General features: G+C 34.9%; 1 pseudogene; it reads right to left on the bottom strand.

Annotated features, from left to right (window-relative positions):
• Nucleotides 1–11,086: 11,086 nt before the first annotated feature.
• The window catches only part of LOC131875165 (uncharacterized), a 93,750-nt pseudogene continuing 87,707 nt past the window's right edge, over nucleotides 11,087–17,129 (bottom strand).

Genomic DNA, 17,129 nt, shown 5'->3' on the forward strand with positions numbered 1-17,129 from the left:
AGAAGTCTGGTATTTCTGCTCTGGCACATGCAGGTTTCCCCTCCAGTGCAAGTAGTCTGAGTTAAGATTGTCCTGGGCAGCGAGGGTATAGACTTCAATAAGGAATATATCATGTCTTCTAATGACAATAAGGGACTGCCAGGCTATGTGTCTTCGTGCTAAGGTTACTGGTTTTTTTTGATATTTGGTATTCAAGATTCTATGTATCGGTTAGTGTTGGTAATAATTTTAACATAGGATATAAGCCCTGTGTTAAAATTGGGACAGATATCTCTGGTTTCTGTCTCATTGGTTGTATGACAGAAGAGGATTTTACAGAATATCATAGCATTTGACTTATCTTGGATTTTGAGATACCCTTTCTCTACCGTGTGGGGTTCATTCGGGTTCTTACAAACTATTGAGGAATGGGTGGCATGTTTTTTTGTAGAGGTTTTAAGGAGGGAAGTAGAGGAAAGTCCAGGCTTAGTCATGGATACAGATATTTAGAAGGTTCTATTTATGATAAGACTCTGGACAGTCCCTTTGCTCTTTTGTTGTTTCACTCCTTTCTCCAGGCATATATATTTCTGTGTGCATCTGTATATACTCATGATCCTAGCAGACTCAATGATAGATTATTTCGCATATCGACATATAAATATACATACATATGCATATGAATATATTTATGTTTTGGAGAATTAGATGTCTGCATAGTTAAAAGTAATTAAGGAACTGATAGAAATTGATCCTTTTCATTAGTGTAGGTAGAATTGTAGCCTGGATAATCTCTTAAATTGAAACCCAAAAGGTTAAGATGGTTTCAAGCTAAGGGATATCCAGGCTATAATCCTCTTACATTAAAAGAAAAGATACTATTATTCATTGAATGATTGTTGCAAATTATTATGTTTACTATGCTTCTAATAGTCTGGCAAAGTAAGTTGCAATAAGGTTTTGCAGATTCGGGATACAGGACAAAAGTTAAAGCTCGAAGTATTAGTGGATTCGCCAAATTTGTGAAGATGGATCCAACCGGAAAAGTGTTGCAAGATTTTATGTACAGAAAGAAACTAAAATGTCTAAATAAGATAGCCTCCATCCTTAGATGAGGATTTGTAAAAATTTACAGTTGTTTATAATATCTGATCCCATAAGGGATCTGGGCTAGACCGGAGGTTTTCTTATCTCCATTCTTTCCTACCGGTGCCCACACTGAATAGAGATGTAATATTTTTATAAAAGAAATAAATTTTGGCTTCGGCCTTTTATCGATCAAAAAATAAAAATAAAAATATGTTGGTGGATCTATAAAGTGTGTAGGTGAGGAAGTTGCACCATTTGTGGTAAAAGTATAATTTTCATTGATGGTAAGCATAAGACTGATGATATTTATTATGTTAAGGATCTAAGACACAATATTTCAAGTGTGATTTAGATGTTATAAACTCATATTTCATGGGTCTGAATGTGAAATTAGAAAATGAAGTTTTAGGAGATTAGTTGCAGAAGGTATAATAACTAATGGTAATGTCTACTAGGTGAAGGATAGCAATGGAAGCAAATGTTTATTGGCGCAGAGCAGTGAATGTTGGTTATGGCCCCAAAAAATGGGACATATCAATTTTTACAATATGGTGATTATTAGTTCTACTCATGTTGTGAGAGAGTTGCCAAAGATTATCAAATATATTGATACTATGTGTAGGGAATGTCAGTTGGTAAAGAAAACAAAGAGGAGATCTATGAACAAAGAGTATTCAACTTCAAAACCTTTGGATTTGATTCATACATATCTACGCGGAGCTACAAGGATAAGAGGATTTAATGGTGAAAGGTATTTTATGTTGCTTATTGATGATTATTCTAGAATGACATAGTTTACATTTTTTAAACAAAATCTGAAGCATTAGAAAAACTTAAAGTATTCCAGTAAATGGTTGAAAATTAAGTAGATGTTAAGATCAAATGTTTAAGGTTTGATAGAGGAAGAGGGTTTACATCAAATGAATTTGATAGATTTTATGAAGAACATGGTATTAGAAGACACTATTCTTCTCCTAGGACCCCTTAGAAGAGTGAAGTTATTGAAGGAAAGAATAGCATGGTTGTTGAAATGGCTAGAACTATTATGAAAGACGCTAACCTACCTAATGTGAATTGGAGAGAAGATTTGCATATAGCTGCTTACATTATTAATAGGGTATAGGTAAGAGTGAATCACACAAAGACACCATAAAAACTATGGAATGGAAGATTTCCTACCATCAAGTATTTTATAATCTTTGGAAGTAAGTGCTACATAAGGATATATGAGGAAGATCTAGGGAAGTTTGATGCAAGTTTAGATAAAGGAATATTTTTAGGATACTCTACAAGGAGTATGACATACTGGTGTTATAACAAGAGGTTGAATAAGATTGTGGACAATGCAAATGTCAATTTTAGTGAAGAATTAAATTATATTGATATGTACCTAATTTTGAGACTAAAATAGAAGTTGGTTGTGTAATGCTTGCCAAAATACCCTAGAGAAATACACTACTAACATGCAAAATAGAGATAATTTTTTTTTTAAAACATCTAAACATACAATAATCTAATGCAACATGATCAACTATCCACTCATATGCATATAACACCCATTAACATGATATAAACTTACTTATCATGGACATAATCACCAATCCTTATACACAAGCAAAAATAAAATGCAATATAACATCTAACTTACCTAGGGTAAATCAACATCATTACTTATACTACTAATCATAAAAAACAATATCATAATTACAACTAATCCAATACATACTGCTCATATTATCAATTATTCCTTCCATGCACATATGCAAGATCATTTCTAATCCATCTGTCCTAAAAGCAATCTTTAATAATGTAATTACCAATTAACCCCATTAGGTTCATTTTAAAGCACCAATACCAAATGTTCCTAATCCCAACCATTCATTTCTTTTAACATCAATTATCCATTTCAATACCAATTACCACATTATTAAACCATAGCAATATAACCTAATTATAACATCTAAATGCAAGGTACACATCCATACCCCAATATCAATATTTCCAATTAATGAATCATTCTAAAGATACACATGCTACATCATTATCCCTAATAACATCTACTAGATACATGAATACAATGCCTTTTACAAAAATGTGCATAGATCTCAAATACATTTACATATACATGTCTAATGAATCATGATCAATAAGCTACTACAAATATCCATCCACAAGCTGAAGAGATAAGAGATCCACATCCATGCAAAGCATCCAAGAGAAGTATCCACTTAAGAACACCCCAACGGAAGAAAGACACCAACCACCTGACCATGTGGAACTAAAGGAACCACCCCTCGTGCTAGGAGATGACACAAGACCCCACACATGCTCTAGATCTAAGTTGACACCTAACAACCGAAGAGGAAACAACACTAACACAACCCAAGGAAAACATACCAAACAACCAAGAAACCTCTAGAGGTGACTCAACAACAAGACATAAGGAACTAGGACCAACATGAAGGGAAAGATTGTCATCACATGCTACCACATAGGATACACATGCAAAACCCTCTCAACCTTTTAGGAAATCGAGGTAGTACAGTTTACTTGGTTACCAGATCTACCACCTCACTCCACTCTCCGATCCATGAGATGGGTATTACAAATTACATTTCTTATCTTTCTTAGATGAGTTACTCTACCCAACCCACCTAATTTTAATTATTATGTTATCACTTATGAATTACAATGGAAAACTTCCAATGAGCTATCCAAATGCTCTAGACCTTGGCTCTATTACTCAAGAATCCTAGCACTCTATTCCTAATGACCTCGATAGACTCACAAAAGCCCAATCCAACAACATATATCACATAAGTCACATAGACCACACAACATCATAAAGAAAGAAACCATTAACATAGCAAGGTACTACTCCTCTTGAAACAAAGCAAATGATCAAATAACTCATCAAAAGATTACTCCGGACATCCAAGAGCACTCAAAAAACATAACATGACCTCTAGACAGTTATTGAAGACAAAATAAGAACTCAAAAATCCAAACCAAAAATTCAAAGGTTCAAAAAACTGACTCAGAAGGGTAAAATAACCAAATTTGTGCATTTGTTTCGCAGGTTAGCACATATACCTAAATGTACAATGCATCTGTTGAGTCCTGCAACACATATACCAAGACCTATGACACATTCATCAAAACCTATGGTGCATTCACAACATTTCAACGCATTTGAATCTTTCTGCAACGCATATGTAGCACAAAACAACACATTTGACAAATTACACAACACACACACACACACACACACACACACACACACACACACATATATATATATATATATATACATAATGAAATAGGGCATATACATAATGAAATAGTGCATACGTGGTTCTAGCACAAACACTTAGAAAACTCAGACAGAAACAATAAACTTACAGGAATAGAATAAAATCAGACAAGTAATAAAAATTCACAAATGAAGGCTCAAAAGAGACGCCTAGACCATAGGATTTGAATGATATAAACAAAATGCCAAACCATAAGCCATAGTAAAAGATTTCTCAAAAATGGTCGACATGACATCCGTGAAAACAAAACTCAGAAAAAATTAGACAATAGTTAATCCTCTTCCTGACTATAGTTTAACTATACAATAATGCCTTAAATAAAATTATATAAACTATGCAAACTATATAAATAAATTATTTTTGCCCAAGGTCCCGAGAATACACAGAGAAGACAATCTTTTCAAATCTGAAAATGCAAAAGCAAGAAATCCTCTGACTTGGTGAAAGCTGAAAGTGAAAAGATGAATTTGCTGAAGAAGAACCAACAAGCCCACAATCCAAACTTCTCCAAGTAATCCAAATCCAATTCATAGAAAAATACTTCCCGAGCCAACCCCCGTGAAATCTCAAGAAAGCAATTAAATAGAAAACCAGGCCAAAACCATAGAATATGTTGGCCAATAAAAATAATAGCAAAAATAATATTTCTTACCAACCCAAAAAAAAATCCAAGGTAGAAATAAATAAATAATAGTTAATTTACTTACCCAATAACTCAACCAATCACACGAAAGGCTAGGTAGAATAATATTTAATCAACCCATCTCAAAAACCAAGGTAAAAATGATAAGATATTATTTAATTAACTTACCCAATAATTCAGCCAATAGAATAAGAGGGTAAGTAGACTGAATATATTAATAACCCCAAAGTGTAAAAAGAGAAATAATAATAATACTCATGGGAACAATTAACTATAAAATCCCATCAACAAAATAACCAAGGGTGTATAAACAAGTACCCAAATTAATAGATAATATTTATTCAATGATCATAAATCAATAAATACTTAATCAATATATAAAATCACCTATTAAATATAAACCCCAATAAATAAACCAAGGCTATAATAAATTAAAGTCATAAATCAAAGGCTATTTATATAAATAAATACTCTAATTAATAATAAAGCCTTTTCTTACTAAATGATAATATTAATTCCAAATTAATAATGTGATATAAAATCATTTATCCAATATTACTCCTTAATTAATTATTTATCTTATTATTGCCAACTATATATGTATTTTATTATAAATTATATAAGTCTATTTGTAGACGTATAAAAATGACCATATTCCTAAATGAATATTTTATGTTCATTTCTCTATTTAATTAAATCCAATTTAATTAAATTACCCATATTCCTCTATTTAATTAAGTAAATTATTCAATCTATTTAAATTAAATTCACTATACCCATTTAATGAATAAATCATTTTATTCAATTAAATTCCCCCTATGCACTTTTAATTAAATTCAAATTTAATTAAATAGTTATCTTAAATTGGATAAATCTAATTTATTTAATTTCCCCAAATTGCAACCAAATTGAATTAAATTAACTTTATTTCAATTAAATCCTATTATCCCTCCATCCACTTGCAAAATCCTACATCTCCCACTTGCCTTCCAAAACCCCTTTCTAATCCCTTCTAGACTCTTCTAATCGTTTCTAATTAGCATAACCCATCTTCTAAACTTTGTCACATCTCTAAGCAAGGAGAGGTCACTTCTCAAATCCTCAAAGTCTTTGATAACCATTAAAGGCTTCAAGCCTTCAACCACTTAATTTTCCAAAGTCTCCCAAACCATTAATGGTTAATTCAACCCTCTTACATGGTTAGAGACTTTTTGCCTAACTTAACCTTCATCCAACCCAAGGGTCTCATCAAGCCTTTAATGCTTTGACCATGATTATCTCTTAATCATTTGCACAAGGGTTTATCCTTGGATTAACTCTTAATCCAATGGGTAAGCCTAACTTAAGCTTAACCCTTATCTCTAGATAACCATAAGGTTTTCTCAGGCATTTAATGCCTCCAACCCCTTCTCTCAACCCAACCCTATGTTGACACTTGTCACCATTTCATTGGTGCAAATTGCAAACATAGATCCCCAACTTTCAAACTCAACCCTTGATCAACTCTTTCAATCCTAACCATCCATTGCCTTGTTTTTGCTATAAATAGAGCTCTCATTCCTCCATTTTAGATCATCCTCCAAATTTGTAGTATCACACTTATGCTCAAATACATTCAAGCTTTCATATATCATTTTTATGCTCATCATTTTAGCCTCTTTTAAATCAGGAATTAGTCTAAATATGCATGTTTAGAATATTTTCTTTATCATTTAGCTCAATCATAGACTAAATATATCATGTTAGGATAGTACTCATACTAACCTTGTCATCTTATCATCTAGTTTATTGCATTTCTAGAATCATACATAGCTTAACATACCTTTCATTCTAAAATCTATCAAAAGCATCCCTCATTCTTGCATTTGCCATCCCTAAACCATTTTGCTTAGTGATCTGAGAGCAAAAATATTGGTTTGAGGGACATTGTAAGATAGAGAACCATGGGACCCACCTTGGGAAGCTGAGTAATACTTCATTACTCCATAGCTTGCACCAAGAAGTCCTGTGTGTGTGTGTGGACTAGTATTTAGCAATATTTTCACATATTGAGTTCTATCGACCCGCTTTTCCCGCATACATTTCTGGTGCCCACCGTGGGGCCCAACTCCAAATATCAAATCGGTTTTTGAAACTAACTACTTTTGCAGGCATGCGGGCAAATGAATTAGCGTGTTCAATTCACTATTTAGCGCATCCAGTAAACAGCGTAGCGCATCCAGTCCACTGTTCAGTGCGTGGGGTCTCTACTTCAGCACGTAAAGTCCTTTCTTTAGCGCATGACTTCCACTAATCTTTTCCTGTAGGTATCAACACGGGAGAAAAACAGAGTAGCGCATCCGGTTAACAGTCTAGCGCATCTTGCTTACTATTTAGCGTATGGGGTCTATACTCTAGCATGTGAAGTCCTTTCTTTAGCGCATGACTTCCACTAATCTTTTCCTGTAGGTATCAACGCGAGAGAAAAACAGAGTAGCACATCCGGTTAACAGTCTAGCGCATCCTGCTTACTGTTTAGCGCGTGGGGTCTATACTCTAGCGCATGAAGTCCTTTCTTTAGCGCATGACTTCCACTAATATTTTCCTGTAGGTCTCGACGCGGAAGAAAAATAGAATAGCGCATTGGGAAAACAGCTTAGCGCATTATGGGGAAATAATAGTGCGTAGGTGCTTTTTCTTAGCGCATAGACATCATTTCTTAGCGCATAGAGTTTGCAGAGCCAAAAATTTATGACAGAGTCAAAAATTAGGCTTGTGGGAGGCATAATATATATGGAATATAACATTTAAGTATAAGTGACATTTCCTCTTCTCTTTTCTCTTTCTTATACTTTAAGTTATATTCCATATATATTGTCAAGATTTTTGAGAGGGGTTTTGGACCTCTAGGAGTTATAATGCAAAATCTAGTTTTTGGAAGATCTTCCAAATTTCAGACTTAGTCAAATTTCATGGCATTTCAGGATCAGGATTGTAAAATTTGTAACCAAGAGCAGAATTTAGGCTTGTGTAAGCCCACACTAACATTTGATCATGGACTGTGTGCAGGTTCTAATATTTTTTTTGTGCAGGGGAAGGAGTTAGTTTAGAGGCTTTAAGTTTCTTTTTTTACTTTCTTTCAACAAAAGTTGGTTAAAAAGAACTCACCTTTCTTTTTTTGCAAAAGCTTAAAATAAACCCCATCATTTCATTTGGATGCATAAAATGAACTTCATGCCTTCCTTTTTGGTGTTTTAAAATAAAACTTCATCTTTTCTTTATTGCAAGGTAAAAAGAACAACAAACTTCATATTTGTTTTCTTGCAAGATTAGAGGAAAAACACTTCATTTTGGAAGCTGTAAAAAGAACCAACAATCTTTACTTTGGCAAAAGTTTTAAAAAGAACCTCACCATCCTTTGGTGTTTAAAAGGATTCACTTCATTTTGCAAAGTAAAAGAACCTCATCTTCATTTTGTGCAAAGCAAAGAGGGAAAACTTTCCCCTATCGACTTTAATTTTGTTGACCAACATCATGATTTACTTTGTTGACCAGGCTTGTTTTACAAAAGTTTTGGAAATACACACTTTGCTATGAAGGGTTAAAAGGAACACCATGCTTGTTGGAGCAATATCTCCAAGTAGAAGTTAGCAAATCATTGTCTTAAAGGCTAAAAAGAACCTTGTTTGCCTTGTCTCGAAAGTGGAAGGTATATGCTCTCCCCTTAACTGGGTGATCAAAAATCCAGACCACTCTTAAGCTTTCTGTACTTCAAGCAATAAATCCTTTAGCAGACCTGCCTTCCCGAGGGGTTGAAAAAATTTTAAAGCCATTCTTTGGCCAGTGTGAAGGGAACGACCTAAGTGGGGAATGACTTTGACGCCAAGTATTCCAACCCACTATAATCAAAAGTGAAAAGTGATGAAAGTCCTTTTCAACAGTTGCGCGCAACAATTAGCCTTCCCCCAGTATCCTTGAGATACGTAAAGCCTTTGTTCTAAAGGTTGGGAAGCCTCCTGAGGGAGTTTATCACTAATGGCCGAATAGGAAGCCTAATTACGAACCATAGCATTATAAACTTTGAACCGAGTCAGTCGCCAAACATTAGCAATATCATAGTGTAAGGGTGGGGAAGAATCCACCCCCAAGATTACTCACCATATATCTCCCAAGATAACTACTCAACTGTGAAGCAATTCACTTTGAGTTAATTTCTGGCAAAAGGCAAAAAAATGGGCACCCTCTAAAGGGTGACAAGGCTGTTTGAGCTGACAGAGTATCGAGACTAGTGGGCTATGATATTGTCAATGACCTTTGAATAAAGAATCTATCTGATGTGTCTTTTGTTGTAAATCAAACCAGTGATAACATCGAGGATTTGAACACATCCTCAAAAGAATATACACTCAATGTTTAGCATTCAGATGACCATTGTCTTCATGTGTGCTATGTATTCTTGTCACAAATGTTAAAATATCTTGCAAAGTATCCAACAATCAAACTCAAAGTCAGTTCAAACAAGGAAAAATCATAAAGTGGAGAAGATTTCCAAACCCAACAAAGCATCTTTTGAGATGGTTATCAACATTTCAACTATCTTTAGGAAAGACTTTCATCCAACAAGATTAGGGGAATACCTGTAGTACCCTTACTCGTTTGAACTGATATTTTGTTCTTGTTATTCTCAGTGGATACATTATCATTTGTTATTCAGAATTATATTACATTGTTCCATGTTTTATTTGATTATGAGATATATGATTTATTTGCAGTATTTATGTACTTATGTTTTATGGCATTATACGGTTCATTGCTATGTACTGACGCTTTAATTCATCTATGCACTGTGTGTTGTGTATCTGCGAGTGTATGGGATGCATGGGGACGATTTTCCTTCACTCGTTTTGGTGAGACAGGGAACGTTGCGATTCTTCTTCATCGGTGTGCATGTCGTGTTTTCTATATTGTATATACGCATGTGTGGTTCGGTGATGCAGGATATTGCAGGTACAAGTATCGGGTAGGTACGGGGTATCATCTCCACTGGCTTCACAGGTCTGAGCGTGCCTTATATTTTCCGATGGAAGTGGAGGAGATAGTAGTTGACCCTATTTTGTTCAGTTACACTCGGGTGAGTGTCGTAAGTTAGTCGTCCTGTCAGTTGTTGACCTTCGTATTTTTTTGTTTGATCTTTTATGAGTAATTGCTTGATGTTTTCTCAGTTTGTGTGTTTAGTGATTTTAACTACTTCATGTTATGTTTTATTTGTCTATGAAGGGTGAAAAATTGTTCATAATGTGAATTAAATAGTGACGCAAGGATTTAACGTCCTTCATGTAGAGGTAGGTGAATTATCGAAAGGATATTCAATGTTTGGTTTTCAAGTTATACTAAAAGTTATACGTATTTTATATGTTGATTCGGACTCGGACTCGGACACACACACACACACACACACACACACATATGCGTATAGGTAATTAGGAGTCATGCTCAATTATCGTGAAATATGATTACTCCATGAATTTTGTATATATCTACGTAATCATTTCAGGTTAAAATAAAAGGTTTATGTTTATATATATACGTATTATATAAGAATATGGTTCGACAATATATTTGTATAAATTAACCATATACAAGTAATACGCATATGTAATTATAGAAAGTCACATATTGTATAAAAGTGGCAGGTTTTATTAGATAAGCGGCTAAAATTGACAAGTCATTATTTATATATAAATAAATTTAAAACTTTAAAATAATAATAGCAAATATGATTAAGTTGCGTGTTAAAGGTATATATTCAAAAGGTGGTGGGTTTTTAGTTATCATATATTATAAGATATTGATACTATAGAATACCAAATTAGAATTTAATTCTTTGATTAAAATATAAAAGTTTAATATAAATATATTATCGGTTATGTTAACCTTAACGTTAATGCTACTAAGGGTGACGGTTCCTCTTAGATAACAACTGTTAGAAGAGTTGATAGTCAAGCCGATAGTCGAGCCACTGTAGCTGGTCGACTTGGCATAAATTCCTCACAAACCACGGTGTAATGGCAGGGAAACCGGTTTATTTAGTCGACCCTCCTGCCTTTCGATAAAGCATGCTCCACATAGCAAGTAGAAAACGAGGGCTATTCCACGTAACAACCACTTCTCCACGTCCAAACTCTTCCACGAGCTGCAGTTCATTGCATCTAACTGCAGATTGGCCGATTGAGGAGGGGAATAGATTGGCACGTAAGGTGAAGACTGAAACATAAACCTCAGTTGACTCAAGACCTGGCAGATTAAACACACAATTCGCTGATTGCAAACACATAAGTGTTTGATGTAATGAACCGATCTCTCCACCCAGCCGATAATTGTTATAACCACGATCAAGGAGCGCAAAGAACTATAGTTAACTGGAGATGGACTCCTTACGTGGAGGAACAAGAAGAGTTGGAGGTAAAAGACTTTTAGTTAATAACTATTACTAAGCCCCAGTTTTAGGAGAAGCGATAGGTGATTTTTAGTATAAATAGGGGTGGGAGTAGAGAGGAAGGGGGACAAGTCATTTTTGGCATCCAAGGAAGGACGGTGGATTGTAGAAAGAAGAATAGAGTTAGAGAGGATATTGTTTTGATAGTATCAAGAGAGTTGTTTAGAGAGGATATTGTTTTGATAGTATCAAGAGAGTTGTTTTTTTTTTTATAGAGTTGGAAAGTATTGGTGAAAAGGATCGCAAGCAAGGCGCATTTATCGGCGAGAGGGCATTAAGGTCTTGCATATTGATCAACATTTCAAATAGGTCAGGAATTTCTTAGTTTACGATCATTAATATTTACAATCTCTGTTATATGTCGTGTTTATTGTCTTGCTTATGAAATAGTTATGGTTATGTTTTATTTATTGTTAGAGATTGTTAAATAAAATCATATAATAGAAGTTGTGATTACGTTATGACTATAGAAGTGGAATAGTGTTTAAGTTCAAATTGCACACTTGTTATTATATGGAAGAAATGTATGGTTGCGTTCAAAACCTAGTTATTAAGATTTATTAGACGTAGCTCTAGGAGAGTCTAGGAAGTAATAGTTTACTATTGATACGTTATAGAGATGGTACGAGTCAAACAGACAGCTCACAAATTTGTAGCAGGTTATGCTCACTACTTGAAAGTCAAGAAAGATTCTTTGACACCTGTCAAGCCTGTTGTGGAGGACAACCTAGCTCCTGAAGAGAACCCAACTCCTGAAGAGAGCAAAGAGATAGAAAAAGGTCCTACTCAGAGTCCAACTAAAGAAGTTACTATTGGAAAAGGGAAAGAACCCAAGCTAGAGTGCTCGCCAGAAAAGCTGATAGTTATAAGTTCTGACTCGTCAGAGGGGTATACCCCCTTAAGTGATAATGAGTCTGTGGGGTACTTTCCCCTGAGTGAAAGCAAATATAAAGGATATACTCCTTTAGATCATGTAGAGTCTGACGAGTGCACTTCTTCTTTTTTTCTGGAAGAATGATGTAACACTCTAGTGTAAAAATAAAATAAAATAAAAATAAAAATAAAGACATTATTCTATGGAGAAATATATTATGTAAGACTTCCTTGATGAAATAAATATATCTATTTTAATCTTAGTCTATGGTATAAATGGAAATTATTGAGGTGGCGTACCTATAGTAGTTAACAAGAGTAATTGAACTCTTAAACATGTTAATAAGTGTAAAATTCTGTGATATACCGACCATATTGTTCCTCGTGTCTTGACAACGTATATTCGTATTGCAAGTTAATTTTGTGATAGGTATTGGTATGTAAGATTACCTTGTTTATATGGTGGTCGCAACTAAGTACATTAAGTCATGTTGTCAGTATGTCTTGTGTACTGTGTTTTGGCTAGTTATTTAGATGTATAACCTTAAGGAAATGAGCCACTGTGAGTTGTTCGTAATGGTCAACCTTAGGTTAGTAATTATGTATCTTTCATCCGACGTAGGTCAGAATTGGGTATGGTTGTCTATGTCGCCATAGAGTTCTATAGATAGAACTAACCTGTAGTGTCTTAAGAGAGAGAGTGGCTTTCGAGCAGGGGCCGTGCCCAAAGTGGTGATAGGATAACCCGTTGGAAGTTGGTTAAGAAAGTGAAAATCTAATAAATGACTAGGGAAGGGTAGAATAAAAGTTAAATAAAACAATGTGCCTCGCACATAGGTGAGTGCTAGTACAGGACTCATAATGTAGTGAGAAGGCCTGGAATGGCAAACTTACCACCTTGTCTTCGTGAGAGGATTGGTAAGGTCCGCATGAGTCTTAGTTGGAATCGGAGGTTCGGGAGAGGTTACCAAGATAACCCAGGATGGGGGCCGGGACCTATGGAGGTTGTACCATGGTATCCACCGTAAGACATGCGATGACACTTTCTCCTTAGAGTCACTAGTGTTTTATGAGTTGGGTCACATGATTGTAAGTGGAGTCTTGTAGTCCTTTCGTTCTTGTTTCATTTTGCTTGTTTGAGGGTTATCTACTATCTCCAACACGGTGGGGTGGTTCCCTTTCAGAATCACATGGTCGGGTGGTAGTGTCACTTCCCATCGGATGTACTGGTACGTATCTTCAGGCGAGGAAGGACTTTGCTGACGTTCTTGGTTTGTGATTCATGTACCAGCTCTTGTTCCTAACCATTATTCAGTTGAAAACTAGAGGTTTTGAAAAGAAACTTTATGTAAATTTCATTTTGTAACATTTTAGCTCATGATGTAATTTCGTTTTTTGAAAACATGTATTTTCGAATATTGAAAGCAAAGAAACAATGTAATGTATGTTATTTCAATTACTTAATTCTTTTGTATATATAATATATGATTGCTTGAAGTATTTTAAATTCTTTCATTGTGGAAATTTTATCTTAAATATTTAATTTACGAAGTAATATTCATTGGTAACCCTTAGGAAATTCAGGTGTTAGACTTCCGCTATGTTATTAGATGTGCTAAGGTTTAATTCATGCACTTGATAAAAAAAATAAAAAATTATTTCACCCTTAGTTGCATAGATTATGATGTTTTCCTTTAGGGTTCCTGACGGGGCATTACAATACCAAACCAAGTAATCAAGATTTTATCTATTCGACTTAGTAAGCTTGAGTATCCAAAAAGAAATCATTCATCAAAATCACAAGTATTAAAAATTCCAAAAATCACAGAAAAACAACCAAGTCAAAATATATCAGGGCAGTTTAGCGCGTGAGAGCAACTTCTTAGTGCGTGGGGACCATCTTTTAGCGCATTAGACCTTCACCTTAGCACATTAAGTCTTAACATTAGCACTTCATAGATATCCAATTCTAGCAGTTTCAAGTAGCATGTTTTGAAAATAGTTTAGTGCGTTGAAGCATCAGCTTAGCGCGTGGAAGCCAAACTTTAGCGCGTAGGGTTTAACAGTTAGCGCATTGGTGACCCATATTAGCGTATGAGATTTTTGAACCAAGACAAAAGAAAGATAAACCAATTAGCGTGTATCAGCGGGCAGTGTAGCGCATGGAGTCTTTTCTCTAGCGCGTTGAGAATTTGTTTTAGTGCATCTAGTCTCTGGCTTAGTGCATGGTCAAAACTCAAAAAACCAGAGAGAAAAACAAGCCTTTCTAGAAAAAGTTTTCAAACTTCTTGAGTATCCTTTCAGGTCCAATATCAAACGCAATCACAAGAAATCAAATCAAAACACCAGAGAAATCATTTCCAAATCAAACAAGTCAGTCTTAGAACAAAAGTTGTCAAATCCAAAACTAGCTAAAGATAAGACTTTATCCTATCAAAACCAGGTATTATCATCACCTTGATCAAAAGGTCCATCATCTAAAGGATTCTATCAAATAACATACCAAGTTTAAACCTTAAGTTGTCAAATCAAGTTTCCATATCGGGAGACTTTATCCATATCATTTGACACACTTTGTTGTGAGGGGGCATCTAAACCTTCATTTGATAAAAGTAGACTTAAGTTTTCAAACAAAGTATCTCAATCCAAACATCGAAGTAAACCATTGATCATTTGTGTATGACCACTCCTCATATTTTGAGACGAACAAGTCTTCATCACAAAACTAAGTTAAAGAAGAGACAACCTAGTCCTAAGACCCTTACCAAAAGGAGTAAATTTCTCTACATCAACCTATCAAAAACATCAACTTTGATCATTCATATGACCATTCATCATCAAACCGAGAAAAAGGAAACTCAATCAAAGGAAATGAGTCCTAACATAAATCAAGATCAAGATATCATGGCTCTCCAATCTAATCCCATTTTCGATCAAGATCCCACCTATCAAGAATCTTATGATGATCCCCTAAAATTTTGGTATTCCATCCATGATGATCCCCTTTCATCTCAAGAGCAGAGTCCCATTCAACATCCATCTCCTAAGCAAGAGCATGATATCCCTTCCATCTCCTCCACTAATCTAATTCCAAATCAAGAGGAAAGCACAAACTCAAATGATCCTACTCCAAGTCAAGATCAAGATCAAGGAATATCTTCATCCTCCAAATCTATCTTAGGTCCTTTCATTCCAAAGTCAATCTCTTCATCCTCCAAATCTATTTTAGGTCCGTTCATTCCAAAGTCAAACTCTTCTTCTTCTAAATCTATCTTAGGTCCTTTCATTCCACAATCAAACTCTCCATCCCTTTCATCCATCTTGGGTCCTTACCTCTCTCCATCCACCAATCCATCACCTCAAATGATCCATAAGAAAGATCAACAAAGGAACACATCTTTGAACTTCTTTCAACCCTCTATCTAAACATCTTTCCAAAACTATTCTTCTATCATTTTCTCTATCTATTTAGGGTCCTTCTGTTCCAAAATTCAATTTTCCTCCATCTCTTCATCACTTCTCAAGTACCAACACTCATCTTGAAAACATTTCTATCTATCCTTGCACAAATCTTCAAACATTTTATCTGTTATCCAACACCTCTTTTCTATCCTTCCATCCCTTTCATTCAATCCTTTGCATAAATCCTTCATCTAGGAAATAGGAATTTGTGTCATTTTGTCACATACTTGCCCATGCTCAAATCTCATGTTCAGTCCTTTTCCTAGATATCTATTCATGAAATGCTTCAGAATCCGAGGTTGTTCCTCTTTAACATTTTCTCTTGGTTGGGATACACACTCAATCTAGAAAAGAACCACTTATCGTATCTTGGTACTAACATCTTTTGATTACTATATCTCATACACTTAATCGATTGCTCTAAATCATTGTGATCTCTTAAATTGAAGACATGGCTAGTGAAAAATCTAAAATCTTGCTTTAGCGCCACTGTAATTATCAGACCCATGTAAGTTTCATCACTTACAAGCCAATGCAAGAAAAATAAAGAAAAAAAAGAAATATCAAAAGCATGAGCAAGAAAATGAATATCAAGAAAAGCAAAAAGCAATGAAATGCAATATCAAAATGATTGGCTATGGGAACAGGCAAGTAACTCCATCGGGGCTATGGACGCCTGGCTGGCAATGGAGCAATATTTGTGAGATTACAACGATAACCTCATCGGGGCTATGGACGCTCGCTGGCAATGAGGCTCTATCCAGGATGCTTTTGAAGTCAAGATAACTCATGTAGCTAGCCATGCTGGATTTTGAAGATTACAATGATCATATGAGGCAGAATGAACCCACTTGCACACACATGGGTAATCAAAGATTAAGTACCTTGATCCAGTTTGGGATTCTTCTTCCCTTTTGAGTCTACTTCCTAGTTGCTAGAAATGTTTAGTTGAATTTTCTAGAGGTTCATAGTGTGGGTTGGGTCTCTATCTTTGAAAAGTTTGAGAACACTTATTCAGATGATGCTAAATGTTGTGACAATCTTACATATCACCTCTTTGCAAATGGAAACCTCTATGATTGGAGGGAAAAGTTCATCCACTCTATTCTTCCTACCATATCTCCCATGTCCTCTAATCCATATCCCTTATCCTATCTATTCATTTCTTCTATCATCCAATTCTTTCTACAATCTTGCTTCACTCTAATCCATATCCCTTATCCTATCTATTCATATCTTCTATCATCCAATTATTTCTACAATCTTGCTTCACTCTAATCCATATCCCTTATCC

Source organism: Cryptomeria japonica, chromosome 4 (assembly GCF_030272615.1).
Source record: "Cryptomeria japonica chromosome 4, Sugi_1.0, whole genome shotgun sequence".
In the NCBI taxonomy this organism is placed as follows: Eukaryota; Viridiplantae; Streptophyta; class Pinopsida; order Cupressales; family Cupressaceae; genus Cryptomeria; species Cryptomeria japonica.